General features: G+C 42.4%; 1 protein-coding gene across 3 annotated transcripts in view; it reads left to right on the forward strand.

Moving 5' to 3' along the window:
• MTSS1 (MTSS I-BAR domain containing 1) overlaps positions 1-25337 on the forward strand; it is a 172584-nt gene that overhangs the window by 72996 nt on the left and 74251 nt on the right. The window lies entirely within an intron of this gene.

Raw genomic sequence — 25337 nt, forward strand, 5'->3', positions numbered from 1 at the left:
TTGAGGTGTGGAGTGAGAAGTAAGGCTCGGGAAGTGGTGTGGAGGCAGTAGGAGTGAGTGTACTACTCTGGTAATTTGGGATTTTTTTTAAGAAAAGTGATTATGAACCAGAAAATAAAGACAAAGTGTACATCTGGATCAGGAGTTGGGCAATTCAGCTTTTTCAATGTATCACAGTGATGGGTACACTGGAGAACAAAGCGACATTATAAATTATATTATTAAAGGGACTCTCCAGTGCCAGGAAAACAAATCCGTGCCAGGAAAACAAAAACTGCAATAATTACACTTGCAGGGTTAAGGGTGATGGGAGTTTGCACCCAGACCACTTCAATGGGCAGAAGTGGTTTGGGTGCCTGGGTGTCCTTTTAAATTAAAAGAACATGAGACTATCAGATTCATCCAATAACACAATTTTGTTTACATTTTTTTTATATAATGAAAATAATTCAGTACAAAAGAGATTAATCAACATGTCACACCCGGCTCTCGCTGACACGGTGGAATCTGGGTTAAGTGTTTGGAAGGGGAAAGGCTTAATAGAACATGTCACCCTTTGCACTTTTTACCACTTCGTAGAGTGCATGCGAGAGAGCTGTCATTTCAATGGTAAAGGTTGCCATGCCAATCTCAAGAACCTTTTAACCAGTCTCCAAATGTGCTTTTTGAATGCCAAGAACTGATTCAAAACGAACCTTCATCCTTCCAACTCCTCACCCCCTCTCTCCCCACAAAAAGTGGCACTTTTAGAATTTGTGAAAAGCTTCACTGGAAGTTTCCTATTGAGTAGATCCCTGCTGAATAGCCCGAGCATACAATTGTTGTCTGTTTAAATTGGCTGGTCATTATGGGGAAGCACAGTGGTCAAGGGATCAATTAATTAGTTAACCAAGCAGTTCTGCACTTGCCGCACCAGCTGGTATGCTAACCTGTCTGCCAATGGAACACTGGCTGCAGCAGATGGAGCTCCGTATTTTGTACACAGACATAAATATCCAGGTAGAGTTTCATTGTTACGCAGTTCGTGGATTCTTCGTAACCTGCTACTACGAGCAGTCTGCTCCCTCTTTAAAAAGGCAGATGAATGAAAATGTGCATTTGTACACGGCACAGTCCAAGTGTCTAATTTAAGTACTGGAATTGACGTTGGTAGTAGGGATTTGTTAATTCTGCATTATCAATTCGGCAGAGGAAAGGACGGTCTCTCAGCAACAGTAGAGAATACCACAGTTTGTTTTTGTTTTTTTCAAACTGCTACTTAAAGAAAAACTGAAAGCACTATAACCACAACAGTAGTTATGGTGCCTGGAGTGCCCTTGTGCCCCCCTCCAGTGTAGGCAGTCAAACCATAGTGGCTCTATTGCTTAGCTGGGGTCCTCCGGTCACTGCTACCTACCTTCACTGCTGCCTGAAGCTCTCAACTCTGATCTTAGCCTCGTGATGAAGGGCTCAGCTCATTGGCTGAGAGTGCTCGACTGACGCTCTCAGACAGTAAGCCAGCGCTTAGATCAGGAAAGCGAATGGAAGCATGTGGCAGGAGACTCCGGCTCTCCTCGTGGCTGTAGAGAGATGGGGAGTGATGCCCAACTGACTCCAGGAAATAACTCAATCTGTTCCTAAGTTGAGTGTGACAGAAGACTCTAAAGCCCAAATTATATATACATGTTGTGATGGAAGTCCCTGTACCCTGGCTGGGTACCTCCACCAAGGGCCATTTCCTAGCTGGAACAGGGGACAAACCGCAGCATCCTCTGCCCACAGTCACCGTGGCTTGACTGGGGCCCTAGAACCGCTCTCTCCTGGAGCCGAAAGGGGAATTCGCTCTAGGCACTTGTATTGAATCGAACACAGGCGATGATGGAAGTCCAGCGGTGTTCGGGAGTTTGTGTCCGATTTTAGTTCCATGACATTCATGCCCAAACACCGCTGCCTGCGTTCATGCGAACAAGATGGCTGCCACCTCGTGGTTGTCCATAGCAATTGCGGCCACCCAGACGAACACTTCGAACACTGCTGTGGAAATTGGCACAAAGTAGCAACTAGGCTTAACAAGCTCCAGGGTGGTCTCTGGTTCGTGTGGCTATTCGGATCCAGAACGACCTAGTCGAAATACACGAATGGAGACTTTCATATCACATTATACAAGGTCCATAGTCTGTGGGCAGGAGGCTGGCAAGCGGGCTCCTCCAGTAACTCATGGCAAGCTCACTTGAAAAGGGGAGTTTGTCAAACATGTATTGCATCATTCATTCTGTACAGCACCATCCAGAGACTCTGCCAAAATGTATATTTATTAAATAAACCCATTACATTAGAGTCAAAATGCTGTTCATTGTTTGCTCTCTTTTTTGCTCCTGTATCTGTCTTCTGAGATAACGGTGGCCAAATGAGACAATAATTAAGGCCGACTGCAGAAGGCAGCAGAAACTCCTCGTTTGATCACGCATAATTCTGGATTAGTGTACTGCTTTTGTATTGGCTTTGTGTAATTTTTTTTACGCAGATTTAAATAGCTTAACGGGCAATGTAAATGGGCAGGGGTGGCTCGGTGGTAGATCCCCAGCTATTGAAGGACTACATCTCCCATGGTGCTTTGCTAGTGTCAAGACTTCATGAAGATAATGGATGTTTACAAATGTAATTATTACTACATGCCCGTTTTCTATTTTGGTTTTATGTCTGTTACTACAGCCTTTGGGGGGAGGCCCCTCTATCTTATTAGTTTGTAGCAATTTGTGGCGCCTGGTAAGTCAGCTTAATGTATTGGCATCCGTTTAGACCTCCTAGGAAATCACTGCATATAAAAAGCAATATAGAAAGGGGATAATGATTGATAAATTGGTTCATTTATTTAAAAAATGGGGCCTGCGATTTAAAAAAAATAAATACAAAAATTATGTATTTTTTTGCAAGAAAGAAAATATTAATAAATATAAATTTGTGCAACACCTGTTTTGAACATGTTTGATTGTTTTCCTTCCAACTCAAGTTGATTAGTTAGATAAGGAATGAGTAACTTTAACAAAAAAAACAAAAAACAATTTAAATGAAAAAGATTTTGTTTGCCCAGGGCAATCGGAACCTGAGAATGAATTACTGTCAATGACCTGTTTGAAAATGTGTTGCCATGACAACACAGATGTTGGAGAAGCAAAGAACATTAATATTCTGTACTTTTTAATGACCAGTTTAATGGCCGTCACCGTGATAAGGTGTTTCGTTATTCTGCAACAAAGAGCCTGACAAAACTATTGATTAACTGTAAAATAGAAAAACCCACAGGTAGGAAGTGTCCATAGTACAGTACCCACAATTTGTAACAAAAATACTTTCTTATTCAGTTCATTTATATGAATGTCTACCTACTTCTAATTTAACCCCCTTAAGGACACAACTTCTGGAATAAAAGGGAATCATGACGGAATATATCCGTCATGTGTCCTTAAGGGGTTAAGGTTAAAAATCCCATTATTCTGTGGCCATCGTTGGACAGCCTGGTTATAAGAAGTTAATATCTTCAATGGGAAAATTATCTCTTCACTTTTGTTTGAGACCAGCTAACGTGAAAAGGCCATTAAGAAATGTCTCTCATAAGTGTTTTAATATCGTGCTGAAATGCAGATAGTGAAAAGACGGTTTATACGTTTTCTCACACTTGTGACACGTATGAGGCTTGTCTCCTTCCTGGCCTCAGTGGCCTGTATCTACCATCTTGGACTAAGAGAAGCGGGTATTGACACATAGCTAGAGAATGAGTTGCCCTTGCACTTTTATATCAATGAAACAAATTAAATAGGTGGCATCTATGATATTTTGTATTCACTCTCATTGATACATGAGTTTGGCCAAGCGCTGTTCGTAGGACATGTTAAGATCAGGGATTGTGAGCTCATAGTGGCATTGTTTACCCTTATACTTGCCTCTTGTGGAAACCATCAGGAGGTGTATGTTTTACATGGTTTTGCGGAGAGTTGAATTTATTCTGAATTAATATAAGTAAGCAATGTTTTGCTTATTAGTTTATCAGGGAACAGTATTCCCTGATCTCTAAGGCAACACTAGATATAATGGAGAAAAGTGTTTATTCAACGATGAGGCTTGCAGAGTTTGAGCAAACACTCCTACCAACTCTGGACGCCTGAATCAAAGCTATTTCTATATAACATCTAGCAATTGAGCATTATAACTGATACTGCTGCCTCCTGAATGGAGCCTTTTGTGTACTGTTGGAAAGAGGGAGTTTATCAACAAGGCATTTTGCCTGACATATCCCCCTTAATAAAACAATCCATTCAGTACTCCAACAAGCACAACGCTGTGCTCTGCTGAATGCACTGGTTTTGTGCTACAGTTCATTTTCTTTTTTTATCAATATTGAATACCATGCAAAAAAAAAACACACACAAAAAAACTGAGCAAATGTGAAATGCTGTATTTTAGTCACTTCACTGCATGACTTTTCCCTTCCTTGCTATAGCTAGACCTGTTTGATATTTTATACAGTGTGCCAGTTCTGGCTACTTGGCACTCCAGTGATTATGAACTAAATTTACCATGATGCATCAGGCAAACAGGAAGTTGGAACTGCAGTGTGTACCGTGTGTAATGCTTCATTTAGTCAGCACTGTGATATCAATTTCTATTTTTATCAAACTGTTAAACAACTGAATGAATACCAAAAACAGACCGTGGAAGATAATACCCTGTTTCCCCCTAAAATAAGATGTCCCCCGAAAATAAGCTCAGGCTTATTTTCGGGGGGATGCTCATAATATAAGCTCCAGTCGCTAGTTCACTGATCTATGTTCGCGGAATTTTCCCCGAACATAGATACGCAGGATTCTGTTCGCAAGTAACCTAATCTATGTTCGGAAAAGTTTCTGTGTTCGGGGTAATTCCCCCGAACGTAGACCTGCTTTCTAGCACATTCTGGCTACCGTTTCCTCCCCCTCCCGCCCCTCGGAATTAAACATCCTCCGAAAATTAGCTGTAGTGGGGGTTTTTGGGGAGGAAAAATTAATAGAAGACCCGGTTTTATTTTCAGGGAAAGACGGTAATCTCTATGTAGCTTTTCCTCTCTGAAAACTCAATATAAATCTGTATTTGCATCGTTTTCACTACGTGAACAATTCTGGGTATGACTGTTCTTTTAACCGGTGCTGCTAGCTATTAAAATAAAAGTAATCCCTACATGAATTACAAATGCAAACATATTAACATGTTGTGAAAACCTGTTTAACTGTTGATTAGTGCAAATTAATTTTGCGTTTATTTATGAGGCCCAGGCACACTCATCTTTAAAAGAGGGGGAGAATCTCTCTCCGTTTACATATGTCTCTTGCATGTTTCAAATTGTGGGGAAGTAGACACGTGGCCTGCATTCGCGGCTAGCCCTGTAATCATGTTTACCACTGTACACAGTAGTAGTTCTGAGAAAGACAGACAAAGTGGGCCGTGGTTCTAAATTTAGCCTTTTTGAAAGCTTGGGTCTGACAGGGGCGGACAACTGCCTCATGGATACATGAAATATGCTCTGGTCTCCAAGAGACAGTGTGACATTTTGCTGCGTAGCAACAGCTGTGGCTACAAGGATGGAGGGATACACTTGGCGTTGTGGAGAGGTTTTGCGTGTTTTTCCCAAAATGCACCTGACGGAGCAGCTGCTCCTTCTGTACATACTGCCGTAGACCACGCTTGTCATGCTTGTCATGGCTCTTTTCCAGCTGAATATTATACATCTGTGTTTGTAGTGCTTCACAATAAATCTGCCAGTATTATTCCATAAAGCCTTCAGTAAAAGCACTGGATACATTTAACTGGCTTTGATAAAATATGCAAATGATTTATACAGTTGTACAGCAGCCCGAGACTCCAGGTTCCTACTTTCCCCCTCTATGGTTATTTGGAATGTTGGGAGATTTGTCTTCAAAGATATTTATAGACTAAAAGGCCCATTATCCTGTAATTGCTCCAACACCAGTTCAGTTCTGAATTGGTTTACTTGCAGTTCAGTTTCCCAGCAAATTTCAAATTATGTTACAGTATTTTGGACAAGAATCGTGCTTGGATTTGTAGCTATCATGTTTGAGATGAGCCATGTCCTGTACGTGCAGATTAATACTGCTGAGCAGGAACACTTCTTAAGGTTTTTTTTTTTGGTTTTTTTTTGGTTTTTTTTTTAGTAGTCCGATTCTACAGGCTTCACAGAGATGTTTTTTTGGGGGGTTTTTTTCTGTTAATCACTGGATCTGGAGTTGTATCTGTTCTTCTCTACCTCTCCCCCCACTCTATGATTTTACTAGAAAATAAGCCAAATAATCGTGGTCCATTGAATTGAAGCAGGTTGGTCAGAAGAACTGATTTTCTGTGATCAATGGGGTTCAGCTCTGAGATCAGATGACACTGTCAGGACATCTTTAGTGTCGACACCTGTGTACGTTTCCCACTGTCCCAGTCCCTAGTCCTGATTTTGGGCTGTGCTGGAAGAATGCTGGGTGAATATGTTAAATAGTCAAATCTGGTGTGTTATTTCTGTCTGGTATGTGCATTCTCAAATATTCTGGCTGGTAATATGGATGACCATCCAGCTGTGCCTGCCTGAATTGCTGTTGCATATCACCTGTGTTTTGGACTTTCCAAAGGTTGATTTTGTAAATTTGGAAGATATACTTAGGGGAAAAGGGAGAAATCCGAGACTATATAAACAAGCTTACCAGCTCCCGAGACAATGTATGCTCCTTAAATTTCTTCAATAGTAATTTTAGTAGTAGTAGTGTTTATCCCATTGTACAGCGCTATGGAATCTGTTGGTGCCTTATAAATAATAAAATAATAATAATAGAGCGCCAACAAATTCTGCAGTGTTTTACAGTTAGATAAAGGTGCGAGGAATCTATGGAATACAAATGGTCTAAATTCCTCATAACATGTTTTTCTTATGTCTTTTATATAATGTATAAAGGCACGATTTCTACCAAATATATTTTATTTTCAGTATGTTTTCCTTACTTTGCAGATCTGTTATTTTTAGCTACTTGTGAAGTTTCTCGATCTAAACTTTCTGATTTATGAGCTTTCAAGCTCCGCTACCACCCTGATTCATATATCACCCTGATCATGCTGTGTAGTTATGAAGAGCTCTGCTAGTCCTACAAAAGATTCCTTTGTCTGAATTAAATCGTTATCAGGAAGATTGATATACCCTCCGTAATCTTATATTGTTTAACTGTGGCATTACTGGAAACTCAATGTTGATCCAGATTTTTTTTTTTAATTAAAGTCTTCTAAGACTTTGCTATTTAGGATTTCTTCGATTTACACTTACAGAAAATGTAGTCTGTATTATAGATGGAGAAACCTCGCAAATAATTAAATCTGGCAATTTTACTGCTAGTGCTTCTAGGGAACCATAACTACTTCTGAAATAAAATATTTTTTTTTTTTAAAAAGTTACTCTAAGACGTTGTTAATAAATAGGAGTTTTCTCTCTATGCAGGATGAGATGTGCAAAAGGCTGACCTTACTCAAACATACCAATCATTCATCACTGATTGACAGGGAGCCAAGTCTGAGGCGGCCAGTTCCAGGATAGAGATACAGATATACAGCTGTGTGCATTCCTGCAATTGATTTGATTTTTCTGATCTCACGAACACACATTTGTTAAACTTAGGGATAAGATCATAATATTAAAAACCTAGGAAATGACCATACGTTGTTGTAGCCGAGGGATTTACTTTATTCCAGGTGGACAGATGGATGTTAAGAAAGTATATTTGACAATATATTATCATTAAGAGGCATGTTAAATTGGCAACTAAACAGGTCAGGTTTGGCTGTTGAAATCGACAATTATTAGTCTGCTTCTAATATGAGCTGTGTGTAGCTGAGACTACAGCAGGATTTAAATGTAGCTGAGTTGATGCAGGATTTAAAGGGATACTATAGTGCCAGGAATTAAAAAAACAAAAACAAAAAAAAACACCTTTTATTTACTTACCTGATCGCGCTAGGTCCATCGATGAGCGGGCATTAGACCTTCCCATAGGAAAGCATTGAATCAATGCTTTCCAATGGGGAAATAGTGGATGCTGGATGTCCTCATGCAGGTTGTGAAAATGTACAGCATCCGTTACCGGACCAAATGTCCGTCAATAGCCATAAAGTGCCCACAGTGGCTGTCTGGGAGACGGACACTGGAAACAGACTTAATGCAGCAATGTAAACATTGCAGTTTCTCTAGAACATTTCAGGACTAAGTGGGATAAGAACAATGCACTCAGACCACTTATTCAGCTAATTGAAGTGGTCTGGATGTCAGAGGGGGCGAAACTAGGTAAGATCAGTTAAGTAAATAAGGTTTTTTTAACTATTTATTTACCGGGAAGATGGGGTGGGAGGTATGGGGGAGGCGGGGGGAGCGATAGTGCCAGGAATACAGCTTTGTATTCCTGGCACTATAGTATACCTTTAAATCCTATCACCTCTAGTCCCCACTTAGTTTGTTTCTGGAATATCACATGAAATAGTGAATCAAAGCACAGATTCTTAGCATTTGTTGAAGTACAGTGTAATTTTATATCTCGACCCAGGCATCTCGACTTTGGTGTCTGTCCTTCTTTCCAGATCCGATCCCCGGGCCTCTCATTCAACCTGTAAGAGCAATTTTCTTTTTCTGCAAAAAGGGTGGCTGTATAAATGACATGTTTGTCTCTTCTGGGAATGGGTGGAGAAGAGATTGGGATTAACCCAAAGAGTAACTGTCCAGGAGTGAAAAATATGAGCATTTTAGATGCACCCACAACCTTTCTCAATTCCCTCACTAAATATTCTCTCTGGATCTCCTGTTCCCAGAGTCTCCTTATATTTGCACCTCAACTCTTACCTTGTTAATTCAAATTGATAAAAGGTACAAACTGAAATTGGATCTACAAGATGGGGGTTCCTTTAAAACATTCTTTAAGGTTTTTTTTTGTCGTGTATATAAATAAAATATTTTAATTTTGGTCGTCGTGCATCTGTGTTGGATTTCCTTGCGTGTCTTATGTGCTAGTGTTATTATCCTATCATCAGATCACTGCAATCCTTGCCAGCCGGCAGTCTCCGTGACCTGGAATAACTGCGCTTAGTAAAGAGGTTAACTTACTCCCTCCCCCCCAGTTACTTGTGCTCTGCTTTATAATGTAAATGGAAACTGAAAATCTCATCCATAACACTATACCCAACCTGCATTGATACATTTGTGTAAAACAGTCTGTTTTGCTTTGGCGTATGTGTGTATGTAGGAGACGTAATAAAATAGCGGCTGATTTTATTTATTTTTTGGAAGTGGAAAGTAGTGGCCAGGATTCCAGGAAGAAATCTAGTTATCTGAGGGGGTAACAGAAAAACTAGTGGAGACTTAGAGTTGATTAAACTTTTCTGTCCAATTTTTGGTAAATTTGGTGCAGTTTGTTAAATCAGTCTTTTTTTTTTATTATTATAAATATGGGAGGGTGGGTCCACCTATAGCTTTTTTTGAAACTGAACTGTTTTTCTTGTTTGTTTGGTTTTTTTTTTTTCTCCCAACAATGCAGTGGATTTATGAGTTTTTCCAGCAATATTTTTTTATTATGATTATTTTTTAATTTATTTGTTTTTACAGAAAAGCGGCAGAATTCTCCTGCCACTATAAATTAAGCGGTTTTCTGAAATAAAAATTTCCTAAAAATGGAATTTGCTAATAAAGAAAACCACTTTAATAAATGATGGAATATAAACGTTTGGTACATTTCCTCCAATGTTTCTGATCTCGCCTCCAATTTAATGTGTGCTCTGGCTATTATAATGTTATATTGGCGTAGTAATACACCTTTTGCCATACTTTTATGACCTCAAGAAGCTGGTAATAGTGTTGCCAGAACCCTTACGGAAATCTGCCATAAATGCCTTCAATTTTTTTCCCCTTTATAAATCTTTATCCTCCTTAATGCTTTGATAGCCGCAAAGCTGCAGTCACAGCCAATTCCAGGCAAATCCCCGAATCTGCAAAGTCTGACATTCACTAAAACCCCCAAATATTCTGCATGTGTTTATTACCTCTGTTAACCCTTACAGTTCCAGCAATTGTATCCCTCCGAGGCTGCTCTCTTCAATGTTTGAGTCCTGGGACAAAAATATAACCGTGGACGGAACTTTGCTACATTTCATCTCGATGTACCGTTAATGGGGACACACTAGTATTATTTGCTAAACAGAGAGTCTTCCACAAAGCACTTCAGTAGTTATAGTAAGCCGCCCCCCCCCCTATTTTTTTCAAAAAATATTTTTGTTTTTTTTTGGGTGGGGGAGGCTCCTGTGGCAAAGTAAAAGGAAAAAAAAAATGCTGCCACTCCTATCTGTGTATACAGTTTATGTTTTGCTGATTGCTTCTCACTTAGAATCTTGCCCCAGGATTGCGTTTTACAAATACCTTCCGTTTTTTTTTTTTAAATGTGCTATGACCTCACTGTCTACATTTTTTTTTTAATAGAGAGGTGCCCATGATCAGTGATGACATCATATTGGAGGTATGATATCTGGACAGGGTTGGGTGAGCCTGTAGAGCACACGCCACATTTCATATGCAGAGCGCTGTTGAATCACTTTGCCCGTGTGTTGAAACGCCTTCAATGCAGTCTTGTCATGCGTCTAATGAAGTGCTGGGCATTTGGGGGACTTGGTCATTATTGTCCCCTAGGGTGGGAAAGAAGGCTGAATTTAGGTCTGTCTTGTACGAAGGAAAGAGTTAGGTGGTATACATCCATAATATATAATGAGCATGCTGCATGTTATGCCTTAAACATTTTATGTTATTTTAACAACAAAAAAACTTTTTACATTTTTTTGTAAGGCCATTTGCTAAGCAACCATGCAAAAATTCTAGATCTCTGGCCATAATTAAAAAGACGATCAATTAAATAGACGAACACACTGACAGATTGGTAAATAATTGCATCTGTGTTCCTGACCTCCTGTCCGTCCGCTTTAGATTTTCACATGGTCAAGTTTTGGTTCAAAGGAACCAGAGAACCCGGATTTACTTAGGTTTGACTGGATTTTTCTTTTCCAATTTCCCACAATGCTACCTGTTGTGGAAAGCTTGTTTTATCAGAATGTTAAAACCCTTTGCCACTCCGTATTATCAGTTATTAACAGTGTGTGTCTATTGAAACTTATTACGTATATTTTTGCTTCTCAGGCAAACTGGAATCCATACTGAGCAGCACTAGGTGTTACACAATCTCGCGTGCGGATCGGGAAATGGTTATAGTAATTTCAGATTAACAAAGCGTTATTTTCTCGAGTACTTGAAATCATTTTGCGAGTGGATGCTTGAAAACTTTGTGCAGCCTAGAAAAATAATCCTTGGTGAAATGAAAATGAAAGGGAATTAACTTTATATTATTCCACGTTGATGTGCGATTTAGTGTGAAACAGTCCTCTCCCCGGGGATCATGTTTAAGCAGGTTTTATAACCATATAAATTCTCGTATTAGGAGGGCACGCTACCCCTGAATATACAATGATCAGCTCTAATCGGGAAAGACTAACCTGATGGGTTGCAAGGCATTATGGGAGACCTGTATATTGGACCTTCCCTATACATGCAACCTATGCCTCAGTCCGTTCCATACAGAGTGCCATAATCTGTAGCGATATATTGTAATAACAAACTACAGCAAGCAGGCAGCCATTTTACAGTTGTTAAGATGGTCTCCATAAACCACCAAGAACTGGCCAACCCAGTATTAGGTTTTTGTTAGTTTGTGGTCAGGTTAAGATACAGTTGAGCTAAATTAGTAATAAACTAGGGCCTTGATCCCTGTATTCATTATTATGAAGTCCTGCTGTCATTCGATATGGCCCTATTGCTAGCTGGAACTCAAGGCAGGGCTCCAACGTTTTTCACAGGCCCCAGTTTGTCATAATGTTAGTCTGTAGCTAGTTGTGGTTGATGAGCGTTACAATAAAGCCAGCTGTAACAGCGGACGGCCAAGCAGAGACACCCTAAATTGACTCAGGATTTGCTTGACTCTGAATGTCTGACGCATCTCCTTTGGGCAAAACCAAATTCTCTTCATTCTTGAGTTGGACACATTGGTGGAGAAATGCTAAAAATAAAGCCTCATTTGGTGGTTGGAGTCCTGAAATGAAATATGAAACTGCGCACTTAGCAGAAGTGAAAATTATAACCTTTGCTATATGCCACTTTTGAGTAGTTGATGTTTGTCATAGTAATGTCAGCAAGAAGTTGGCACACAGTGCCCCTCTGACTTAGGTTTTACCTCAACCAGCAGCTCACAATGTTCAGTGAGCAGCACCCTCTCTAGAACTCCCATCACTCTCAGCCTGCCTTGCAACTGTTATTGTTTCTTCATGCTCTCTTACAAATAGACAAAAGGTATCCACTAAAAAGGGAGAACAAACATTTTGTGTCTGTTGCTGCCTCGTTATCGTATCTATACATTGATTCGAACATGGATTACTAAGCTCATCTGGGAGAACAAATCTCAGAAATCCCTGCCGGGCACGTGTATTGCTTTTTATTTAAAAAAAATAAAATAAATGTTATAAGCGAGGTGCAGCAGCTGTAGAGAAGTATTTTATAAACTTAAACCCCAACGATTGTATTCCTACAGTTTTAAAAATTAATATTTTTTCCAGAAGCATGACTCTTCTTTTGACCCCGCTGAAGCTCACAATTTTCCTGACCTTGTTTTTCTTTTTCATTCTGCTAAATTCAGCTTTAAGCTCGCTCCCTGCGATGCAGGTTTCCACATGCATGTAGATCCTGTTAAGCCGCTCTGTGTTTCTGTTTCTAAGTGTAACTCAAAGGTCAGATAAAATGGTAAGGAAGCAAGCACGCATTGCTAGGTGTTGTACCCGGGCCGCTGGGGGTTAAACTGTTTTGCAGGCGAAATAAATCGATCTTTTCACCTGCGACTTGTACATCGGTTGTGCCGTAGTGTATGAATTTTATTTTAAAATCTAGATTGCCGCACAGCTGCAGGGTACATTACATTACAATCACTAATTTTGGTTTTACATGCACCTGCCTTTTGTTTGTTTTCATGCAATGATTATGGGTATGTTTATAAACCTGGGTATTAACAGCCCACCCTCTCTGACACTGTTAAGCGGTGTTTCTGCAGTAACGAAGCCATGTATAATCACAGACACAGCAATGGTTTCCATACGTTTATAGTTCGGCTAACGGCTTGCTCAGGAGAAAAACTGATCGCTAAACCACAAAGCCAGCACATGATTGGGCTGAACTGAGGCTATGCACAGAGAATATTGGAATCGTCCATTCAGCCCCTTATAGTCAGCCCCAGTCAAATATCTAGTCTCTGCAAAATGTGTGTGTTAAATTTAAAGGGTTAATCTAACCAAAGACATTGTTTTAGTGTTTTTGATTAGAGTAGCCCTTGCTGGCACAGTCCCTCCCTTGGAAAAAGTGAAAAACATGCCTGCAATTCAACGTTACGGCCAATTTCTCTCTGCAGTCTGATCCACCTTCGATGATGTCACTCCCCCTCGGGCTGAGGATGAACTTAGAGGGACATGTCCTCATTGGGTTTACATTATAGGCATGTAGATGACAGACACCTTCTATGTATAGAATGTTCAATAACAGTCTGCAACTGGTGTTCGGTTTGCTGAGGATGCGACCAGCGGTGCAGTTACACCTAAAGTGCAGTGTCTCTGTACTTGTAGTGTTTCACAGTGAAACACTGCACACACAGACGCTAAACACCAAGACCCCCTCAAATCACTGAAGTGGTTATGGTGCTTGGAGTAACCCTTTAAATATGTCCAACAGTTCTGACTCCATGATCCACAGCCGTCTAAATGGCTGAATAGCCAGCCTAAAAAAAATTGACAAAGCCGTGGCAATAGCTGGAGTGGCACACATTGCCCTTTGCTAATCCTAGATTGTAAGATTATCTAAAACGATTTTTTATTTATTTTTTTAAAAAATAATTTTTTTTCTTTATTTAAATTAATGTATTTATACTTCCCCCAAAACTTCTATGATATCAGTTGTGTCTGTCAATTACTTATCGTTAAATATCTCCATCGTTTGATAGCCAAGCGATGCAGAAAATGTTGGCGCTATGCAAATGATGATCTCTGATTTTAGGCTCCTAGTTTTTTTTGCAGACAAACAGTTAATCATGGAAGGTATAGGTCTTAAAGGTTATGAGCCATCTGGGCTGTGAAGGTTGCTGTGTGTGCAGAGATTTGTCTATTAGAGGAGTGTTTGTTTTGTAAAAATTGTGGACATGAGCAGGGAGGTGGGTAAATGTTTGCTTTGGAATGTTGCTGATTGGAGACTGTCAAGCTTGTTCCAGCACTTTTTTCAGATTTGTTAAAAAAAAAAAAAAAAAGTGTGTGTGTCTATACCAATATGGATAAAGCAAATGTTTAGCACTGATAATGCAAAATAATTACATATATTATATTTATTTTATAAAACCCGGTTGGTGCCTGCGGTCATAGAGTAAAACACTTTGGAGTTATGTTATCGAGTACCGGCTGTCACTGTATAAACCCAGCTAGGGCAGTTATGGGGCACTGGCTGTCACTGTATAAACCCAGCGTGGACAATCATTGGGTGCCGGCGATCACAGTATTAAACCCAGCGTGGGCAGTTATGGGGGGCCGGATATCACTGTATAAACCCAGCGTGGGCAGTTATGGGGTACCAGCTGTCACTGTATAAACCCAGCGTGGGCAGTTATGGGGGGCCGGATATCACTGTATAAAGCCAGTGTGGGCAGTAATGGGGCACCGGCTGTCACTGTATAAACCCTGCTATGGCAGTTCTGGGGTAACGGCTGTCACTGTATAAACCTATCGTGGGCAGTTATGGGGTGCCGGTTGTCACTGTATTATCCCAGCGTGGACAGTTATGGGGGTGCCGGCTATCACTGTATAAACCCAGTCTGGGCAGTTATGGGGGGCCAGATATTACTGTATAAACCCATCATGGACAGTTATGGGGTGCTGGCTATCACAGTAGTAAACCCATCGTGGGCAGTTATGGGGTGCTGGCTATCACTATATAAACCCATCATGGACGGTTATGGGGTGCCGGCTATCACTGGATAAACCCAGCGTGGGCAGTTATGGGGGGCCGGCTATCACAGTATAAACACAGTGTGGGCAGTTATGGGGGGCCGGCTATCACTGTATAAACCCAGTCTGGGCAGTTATGGGGTGCCAGATATTACTGTATAAACCCATCATGGACGGTTATGGGGTGCCGGCTATCACTGGATAAACCCAGCGTGGACAGTTATGGGGTGCCGGCTGTCACTGTATAAACCCAGCGTGGACAGTTATGGGGTGCCGGCTATCACTGTATAAACCCAGCGTGGACAGTTATGGGGTGCCGGCTGTCACTGTATAAACCCAGCGTGGACAGTTATGGGGTGCCGGCTATCACTGTATAAACCCAGCGTGGACAGTTATGGGGTGCTGTAACGAGTATATACCCCTACACGCAGGGTCCAGCCTAACAGAAGACAGTACAGAGGAGAGATACGTCTACCGGACCTTAGAGTGGCCGGACTCGACGTAAAAGGATAAGACAGAGTCAGGAACGATCCGATGTCAAGGGCACAAAGAGACAGCGTAAACGAAAACTAGCCGGGGACTGGTACACAGGAATCAGCAAGCCGGCAAACAGTACAGAATAGGATAAAGCGAAAACGAAGTCAGAATACAAAGCCAAGGTCAAATACGGAGAAACACAACTGAACACAACAAGCACTAAAGGGAACTGTAGCAGAAACCACGATAGGGCAAGGAACTAAGGGAAAAGGGTAAGTATAAGTAGCCTTCAAACTAATGTGATTGGCTCCTGTCACTTCCACTCCCCCAACAGGTAAGTGTATGGGGTGATTGGCATGACAGGAGCCAATGGGAGCCTTTTTGCAATTTAGGCTCCCACTGTCTCTTTAAGAGCGTGCCCGAGATTCGCGGCGCGCTCTTAGCTGCAGGCGGGACACGTGACCGCTTCTCGCGGTCACTGCCCGCCTTCCTGTCTGAACAGTCGGACGAGCCGCGCGCGGCTCGTGCAGCCGCAGGACCGCGCGCGGCTTGAAGAGAGGACCGCGTCCGGCCCCCGGATAAGGTAAGTACCGCTACAGTACCCCCCCCTGAGGACATGCCCTCCGGGCGGGCAGGACCAGGCCTGGCAGGAAAACGCGAATGGAAAGAACGTACAAGGCGGGGAGCATGAACAGCATCCGCAGAAATCCAACTGCGCTCCTCAGGCCCATAACCCTTCCAATGTACCAAGTACTGAAGCCGACCCCTAAGAAAACGAGAGTCAATAACAGCAGATACTTCAAACTCCTCATGACCCTCCACAGAGACAGGAGGGGGAGGGGGAGTATGCCGGGTATAGCGGTTGCGTACGTAAGGCTTCAACAAAGAGGTGTGAAATACATTGGGTATACGCAGATTCTTAGGCAGACCCAAGGCATAAGAAACGGGATTAACCTTATGTATAATGCGATAAGGACCAATGAAGCGGGGAGCCAATTTCATAGAAGGCACCCGGAGGCGAATATTCCGTGTGGAAAGCAAAACCCTGTCCCCCACAACATAGGAAGGAGCCGCTCTGCGATGCTTGTCAGCCTGAGCCTTCTGGCGGGCAGCAGAGTCCACCAAAGAACGCTGAACCTGCTCCCAAGTACTACGCAAACCAGCCAAATGCTCATCCAGAACTGGCATGCCCTGAGAGGAGAATGCAGCCGGAAGAACAACGGGATGCTGGCCATAGACAACGTAAAAAGGGCTTTTGCCGGAAGAATCATGAGTGGCATTATTCCGAGCAAATTCAGCCCAAGGAAGCAGGTCAGACCAATTGTCCTGATGGTGAGACACAAAACAACGGAGGTACTGCTCAAGAGACTGGTTGGCACGTTCAGCAGCTCCATTAGACTGGGGATGGTAAGCGGAAGAAAATGAGAGGGAAATACCCATCTCCGAACAAAAGGCTTTCCAGAACCTGGAAATAAATTGGCTACCCCTATCGGATACAATAGATAAGGGAATACCATGTAATCGAAACACTTCTCTAGCGAAGATAAGAGCCAATTCCTTGGAAGTGGGCAACTTGCGAAGGGACACAAAGTGAGCCATTTTGGAAAACCGATCTACTATCATTAGGATGACTGTGTTACCATTCGAAGGGGGTAATTCAACAATAAAATCCATTGATAGATTAGACCAAGGTCTCTCGGGAACGGGCAACGGATGCAACAGCCCACAAGGAACTCTACGAGAGGATTTCATACATGCACAAGTAGTACAAGCACTTATATAGTCAGTAACATCCTTACGTAAGGTATCCCACCAGAAATACCGAGAAACGGCTGACACTGTTTTGGAAATACCAGGATGTCCAGCAGTCTTAGTATCGTGATAAAGTGACAGAATATCCCGTCTCTCGGGAATGTCAACGAACAATTTATCATTAGGCCTCTCGCTGGGTGCCATGCCTTGTTTCGCTTGTATGGCCTGCAAGAGGGACGAGGAAATAGACAATATAGTAGTTGCTATTATCCTGTCTGGGGGAATGACAGGAGTGACATCAATCTCCTGTTTGTCAATAGTCTCGAATTGTCTGGACAGAGCGTCCGCTTTGGTGTTCCGGTCACCTGGCCTATAGGTGATTATATAATTAAAATGAGACAAGAACAGTGACCACCTAGCCTGCCTTGAAGACAATCTTTTAGCTTCGCTAAGGTAGGATAGGTTCTTGTGATCTGTAAATATGAGAATAGGATCCTTAGTTCCTTCTAGCAAATGTCTCCATTCTTTGAGTGCTAAAATGATAGCAAGGAGTTCGCGATTACCCACATCATAATTCCTCTCTGCCTTGGACATTTGTTTAGAAAAGAAGCCACAAGGATGCAATGGCTTGTCAGGAGACTCTCTTTGGGATAAGACAGCACCTACCCCTATATCGGAAGCATCAACCTCAAGTATATATGGCAATGAGGGGACAGGATGCTGTAAAATAGGGGCAGAGGCGAACGTAGTTTTAAGAAAGTCAAAAGCCTGAAGTGCCTCAGTAGACCAGACACGTGTATTGCCATCCTTTTTAGTCATACGAGTAATAGGCGCTACTATAGACGAAAAACCTTTGATAAAACGTCTATAATAATTAGAGAAACCCAGAAAACGCTGGATGGCTTTCAGACCTTGCGGCAGAGGCCATTCTATGACTGCAGCGAGCTTCTGGGGATCCATCCGAAAACCCTCGGCGGAAATCAAATACCCTAAAAACTGGACCTCGGACTGGTCGAATAGACATTTTTCTAATTTGCAATAAAGACCATTAGCAAGAAGGGTCTTCAGAACTGTTGTAACATGTCTGTGATGAGCGTGAATGTCAGTAGAATATATTAAAATGTCATCCAAGTACACAATAACAAATGAGTGAATAAAGTCCCTTAAGACATCATTAATAAATTCTTGGAACACTGCTGGGGCATTGCAAAGCCCAAATGGCATGACGGTATACTCATAATGACCTGACCGAGTGTTAAAGGCTGTCTTCCATTCGTGGTCCTTTTTAATACGTATCAAATTGTATGCTCCTCTAAGATCTAATTTGGTGAATACCGTAGCATGTTTGAGCCTGTCAAACAATTCTGTTATTAGAGGTATAGGGTAAGCATTTTTGATGGTGATCTTGTTAAGACCTCTATAATCAATGCAAGGTCTTAAATCACCTTCTTTCTTTGATACAAAGAAGAACCCCGCTCCAGCCGGAGAGGAGGATCTTCTAATAAATCCCTTGTCTAATGACTCTTTAATGTACTCCTCCATGACACGGTTTTCTTGAACCGATAGGGGGTACACCCTGCCCTTAGGAGGTATAGTACCAGGCAACAAATCAATAGCACAATCGTAGGGTCTGTGAGGCGGTAATTTGTCAGCCTCTCTTTTATCAAAGACAGTCTTTAAAGTTAAATACTGAGAGGGTATTGTCGTAGATAAAGGAGGAACAGTAGGAACGTTAATAGAATTCACAGGCGTGACTTCAATAGTACATGACTCATGGCAGGCTTCACTCCATGATTTTATCTGCCCTGTCTCCCAGTCAAAAATGGGATTGTGGGCACGTAACCATGGATACCCTAACACCAACTGTGAAGAGGGAGAGGTGATGACCTGGAACCGAATGGTTTCATAGTGTAGAACCCCTGTGTACATGTGTAGCGGTGCAGTCTCGTGAGTAACAACAGGAGATATCAATGGTCTACCATCTATGGCCTCAACGGCCAAGGGTATCTCCTTCTCTCTGATGGGAATATTGTTTCTCTTTACAAAACCAGAGTCTATAAAGTTCTCGGCTGCCCCAGAATCAACCAGGGCGTCTATGTTTTCAACTATACAACTCTCTCCCATATGTAAAGAAACAGGGAGAAGCAGTCGGTTAGGAGGCAATGTAGGAGACTTAGAAATCACACCCAAGGCCAGTCCCCTATAAGGTCTTAGGTGCGAGAGTTTTCCGGGAGCAGAGGACACTCCTTTACCATATGGTCTCTCTTACCACAATATAGGCAGAGTCCCTCCCTTCTCCTATGTAATTTCTCAGTATCTGAGAGTTTGGCAACCCCTAATTGCATAGGTTCCTCTTCAGATACTTTAACACTCTCCGGTATATTAACTCTGGGTTGAATAGGTGTAACAAAACGTCTATTCCTGTTCTTAGTATAGAGCCTGTCACGAATCCTATTATCTATATCGATGAGGTAGTCAATAAGGTCCTCTAAGGCAATAGGAAGCTCCTTAGCTGCTACCTCATCCAATATAGAGTCTGATAAACCTTCCATGAAGGCCGTAGTTAACCCATTATTGGTCCAATCGACCTGTGAGGCAAGGGTACGAAACTGTATAGCGTAATCAGCCACAGACCTAGAACCCTGTTTAACCCTCATTAATGCTCTAGCGGCATTCTTAGACCTTTTCATAGTATCAAAAGTTCTGCGAAAAGCTGTTGGGAAACTGTGAAAGTTATGCACCATAGGTCCATTAGCCTCCCAAATAGGGTTTGCCCATTCAAGTGCTTTGTCGGTAAGTTGGTGCATAAAGAACCCAACTTTAGACCTCTCTGTGGGAAATGAACGTGGATACATTTCAAAATGAAACTCTATTTGGTTAATGAACCCTCTGCATGTCTTAGAATCCCCTCCATACCTAGGAGGAGGCGTTAAATGTGCTGTAGCGTTAGGCATAGTCGATACTTCAGGAAGCAGGGGTGCAGGAGGGTTAGGTGCGGTTGCTGGAATGGTTCTAGCTAAGAGCGTCTGGAGAGCCTGAGCTATTTGATCCATACGGTGATCCTGCTCTACAAATCTAGCCTCATGGGTCGCCATCTGTTGAGCTAAATCTGCGGGGTCCATGGCCCTATCGTAATGTAACGAGTATATACCCCTACACGCAGGGTCCAGCCTAACAGAAGACAGTACAGAGGAGAGATACGTCTACCGGACCTTAGAGTGGCCGGACTCGACGTAAAAGGATAAGACAGAGTCAGGAACGATCCGATGTCAAGGGCACAAAGAGACAGCGTAAACGAAAACTAGCCGGGGACTGGTACACAGGAATCAGCAAGCCGGCAAACAGTACAGAATAGGATAAAGCGAAAACGAAGTCAGAATACAAAGCCAAGGTCAAATACGGAGAAACACAACTGAACACAACAAGCACTAAAGGGAACTGTAGCAGAAACCACGATAGGGCAAGGAACTAAGGGAAAAGGGTAAGTATAAGTAGCCTTCAAACTAATGTGATTGGCTCCTGTCACTTCCACTCCCCCAACAGGTAAGTGTATGGGGTGATTGGCATGACAGGAGCCAATGGGAGCCTTTTTGCAATTTAGGCTCCCACTGTCTCTTTAAGAGCGCGCCCGAGATTCGCGGCGCGCTCTTAGCTGCAGGCGGGACACGTGACCGCTTCTCGCGGTCACTGCCCGCCTTCCTGTCTGAACAGTCGGACGAGCCGCGCGCGGCTCGTGCAGCCGCAGGACCGCGCGCGGCTTGAAGAGAGGACCGCGTCCGGCCCCCGGATAAGGTAAGTACCGCTACAGGTGCCAGGTGTCACTGTATAAACCCAGCGTGGACGGACAGTTATGGGGTGCCAGGTGTCACTGTATAAACCCAGCGTGGACAGTTATGGGGTGCTGGCTAACACAGTATTAAACCCAGCGTGGGCAATTATGGGGTGCTGGCTATCACAGTAGTAAACCCATCGTGGGCAGTTATGGGGTGCTGGCTATCACTATATAAACCCATCGTGGACAGTTATGGGGTGCCGGCTATCACTGGATAAACCCAGGGTGGGCAGTTATGGGGTACCGGCTGTCACTGTATAAACCCAGCGTGGGCAGTTATGCGGGGCCAGATATCACTGTATAAAGCCAGTGTGGCTGTAATGGGGCACCGGCTGTAACTGTATAAACCCAGCTAGGGCAGTTCTGGGGTAACGGCTGTCACTGTATAAACCCATCATGGACAGTTATGGGGTGCTTGCTATCACAGTAGTAAACCCATCGTGGGCAGTTATGGGGTGCCGGCTATCACTGGATAAACCCAGCATGGGCAGTTATGGTGGGGTCGGCTATCACAGTATAAACACAGTGTGGGCAGTTATGGGGGGCCGGCTGTCACTGTATAAACCCAGCGTGGACAGTTATGGGGGGTCGGCTATCACAGTATAAACACAGTGTGGGCAGTTATGGGGGGGCCGGCTGTCACTGTATAAACCCAGCGTGGACAGTTATGGGGTGCTGGCTATCACAGTAGTAAACCCATCTAGGGCAGTTATGGGGTGCCGGCTATCACTGGATAAACCCAGTGTGGGCAGTTATGGGGGGTCAGCTATCACAGCATAAATCCAGTGTGGGCAGTTATGGGGGGTCAGCTATCACAGCATAAATCCAGTGTGGGCAGTTATGGGATGCCGGCTATCACTGTATAAACCCAGCGTGGACTGTTATGGGGCACTGGCTATCACTGTATAAACCCATCGTCGACAGTTATGGGGTGCAGGCTGTCATTGTATAAACCCAGCGTGGACAGTTATGGGGTGCCGGCTATCACAGTTTTGAACACAGCGTGGGCAGTTATGGGGTGCTGGCTATCACAGTATTAAACCCAGCGTGGGCAGTTATGGGGTGCCGGCTGTCACTGTATAAGATCCTCTTTGTTCACACAGTTACATCACCGCTTCCTGGCTCCCGGCTGCATGAAAAGAGTCAGATTGCCGTGTCTTTGCCTCTCCAGCCAGCTGCTTGTGCTTTGTGCTGATAAAATGGAGGCAATTTTTTCCCCATCAATCTTTCCTTTTCTAATGCTGCCTTGCTTTCATTGCATTTATATCAAACTGTACACGTTGTGTAGGTCAGAGAAGAGGAGGTTATGTCTCCAATGCTTGTTCCCGTTGGCAAGGTCTCTGAAAAGTAGACGTGCGGCAATCCACTCTCCATCCCCATCACATCCCTTTTGTGGGCAAAAATTAACAAATGCCAGTATAAGGTTACAGAAATTCACGTGCATTTTAAATACAAAGCAATATGTTTTTAATAAATGATGCTTTTAATTCTCATACCTTTTTAAAAAATATATATATATTTTTAAGCCCTTTTCCCCGGTTAATTCTGCCTTGCTTATGGCGCGTTCACCTGTAACACTACGAATGTTTAAGAACTGTTAATAGCCCACTCATTTATACGTGGGTTATAACCCAAATTGACAATGTTAGGTTTATTTACATAAGGTTAGAACTAACAAAAACTAATTGTGGAAAACTACAAAGGGTCTTGCAAATGTTATCCAAAATGGGCAAACTGGAAGATATTCTCCAATCTTCATGCTTTTAGACTATAGGAGCTGCCTGCAAGACATGAAAAGGTTGCACCAAATATACAGAAATGTGTTTAGAATATTAAAACACTAAAACAAAGAAAAAATAGCAAATATAAAAATCCAAAGTCCGTGTGTAAACTTGCAAAGGTAGCACCCAAATCCCATAGATGAGTCTTTTTGTGCTTTTCTATAGGAATACCGGATCCAACTTTCTTGGGAACCGTATAGATATGTGGTGAAACCTAATGCCAATTTTGTCGGTTTTGCCCCATTTCGTCTGTTTTACCTTTTTCCGTTCGGGAGTTATTGTATATGAACCTCCTCGATTCGTCTCCTAAATGTTCATTAATTTTGCCATTTGTCTGAAAACTAAATGTACCTGTCTAAATAGCAAAGTAATTTAATAGCGGTTTCAGTTGTCGTAAGCCTTTTATATTTACTTTAAACATGTTTCACTATTAACCATTTGTTCAGCTCTACCTATAAATTCCACGTGTAACATGCTCGCAGGTATTGTATCTTTCAAGCATTGAGAGTTACTATTTAATTAAATCAGATGTTCGGCTAGGAACAGATGCTGCAATATTCCCAATAAATCTCGCAGGCTGTTATTTTATCACACACACAACATGCATGGGGCATGCTAATGAAGTCATGTTAAAAAAAATGGATTACATTCTCAATCATGTAGCCACTTCATGCTATGGCAACCATAATTGGACATGTGACCTGTTACTCTGTTTTGGTGTCAGAACTGTCTGATTTTTAATGCATGGATGGAAAAATGTTTGCTCTCTCTGCGACTAATAGCAATTTCGAACTGAAATAGAATTTCTAAATGGTCTACCGTGATGTCAAAGCGTTCGGCGCCTCACTTACTTTCGATTTTGCACAAATGTAATTATGTCTTTGGTTGCCAAGAAACAAGGACACCTCAACGCTGTGCCATCATATTGTGTCTATGTATATAATTTATTATAAGACGGTTATCCTGGCTTTATTAGTCTAATGTGAATAACAGTCGCTCGAATTGTGTTACACAGCCATAAAAAGAAATCAAATGTGACGGTAGAACAACATACAAAATAAGAGTGTAAAAAATGTTGTTCCCATTATTTTTCCGTCTGTAGAGATTGTGCTTTTTTGTTAAATCTTTTGGTCGACAGAGAAATCTGTAAGCAGAATTATTAATTTAATTAAGAGGTTAATTACGCCACTTTATCAGTCGCTCACGCGTTCTGTTTTGGAATATATTCTTCATCTGTAAGACCCCTGGCATCCACAGAGATATTCACTAAATTTCAAGTTTTAGGTCATGCCACCTTGGTTCATTATTTCTGCTATTTTTTCCTAAAATGTAAAATTTATTTAAAAAAATAAACTTTAGTGAAAACGTGATTATTTTCCGGGGCTTTTTAAAGGCCACTAGAACTCTAGATTGTCTAATAACCTATCCCAGAAACTCCCCCCTCAAACTCCGCCTACCGTACATGAATCCATACACCCTAAATTTAAGGCCAAAATAGCTAAATTAGAATCTTCTCTGACTTAAAGAATGTTTCCAGTTTGTCTAGGCTTACCTTGAATTTGAAATTTGCTTTGAATTCTCACTTTTGTTATTGTGTTTGTGTTATCGAGTCGGGCTATATGTTCACCTCAGAGGGATGTGCCCTACTACATTATTATAGCATAATATTCTTTGTGTGAAACTCACACTGTGTTTTAAGCTTTAGTACAAGTATTCACATTCCGATATAGAAGGAAAAAGTTGAAAGCCCCCTGGGTCCGTGTTATGTTCGTGCAGAGATGTCAACTTTAGTCGTCGTGCAACAGCGAGCGCACTTGATGCAAATCAAAACTACAAAGAACATACAGGGATTTGGAACACATGATTCATATTTTTTTTTCTTTTTTTTCTTAAAGGACCACTATAGGCACCCAGACCACTTCATCTAGGATTAACCCTTTCTGCTGTAAACATAACAGTTTCAGAGAAACTGCTATGTTTGCAATAGGGTTAATCCAGCCTCTAGTGGCTGTCTCATTGACAGCCGCTAGAGGCGCTTCCGCGATTCTCACTCTGATTTTCACAGTGAGAAGACGCCAGCGTCCATAGGAAAGCATTGAGAATGCTTTCCTATGGACTGGCTGAATGCGTGCGTGCGCGGCTCGTGCCAAGCATGCACATTCAGCTGATGACTGGGAAAGGAGGCGGAGAGTCCCTACCGCCGGGGGAGCCTGGCGCTGGAGAAAAGGTATGTGTTTAACCCCTTCCTCACCCTAGAGCCTGGCGGGAGGGGGACCCTAAGGGTGGGGGGGACCTAGAGTATGTTTTCCTGGCACTATAGTGGTCCTTTAAAGGAGAACTGTCATAAACATGTTTTATTATGGCATGTATATGTTTATTTAATCTACTATTTT

This window comes from Pelobates fuscus, chromosome 4 (genome assembly GCF_036172605.1).
Source record: "Pelobates fuscus isolate aPelFus1 chromosome 4, aPelFus1.pri, whole genome shotgun sequence".
In the NCBI taxonomy this organism is placed as follows: Eukaryota; Metazoa; Chordata; class Amphibia; order Anura; family Pelobatidae; genus Pelobates; species Pelobates fuscus.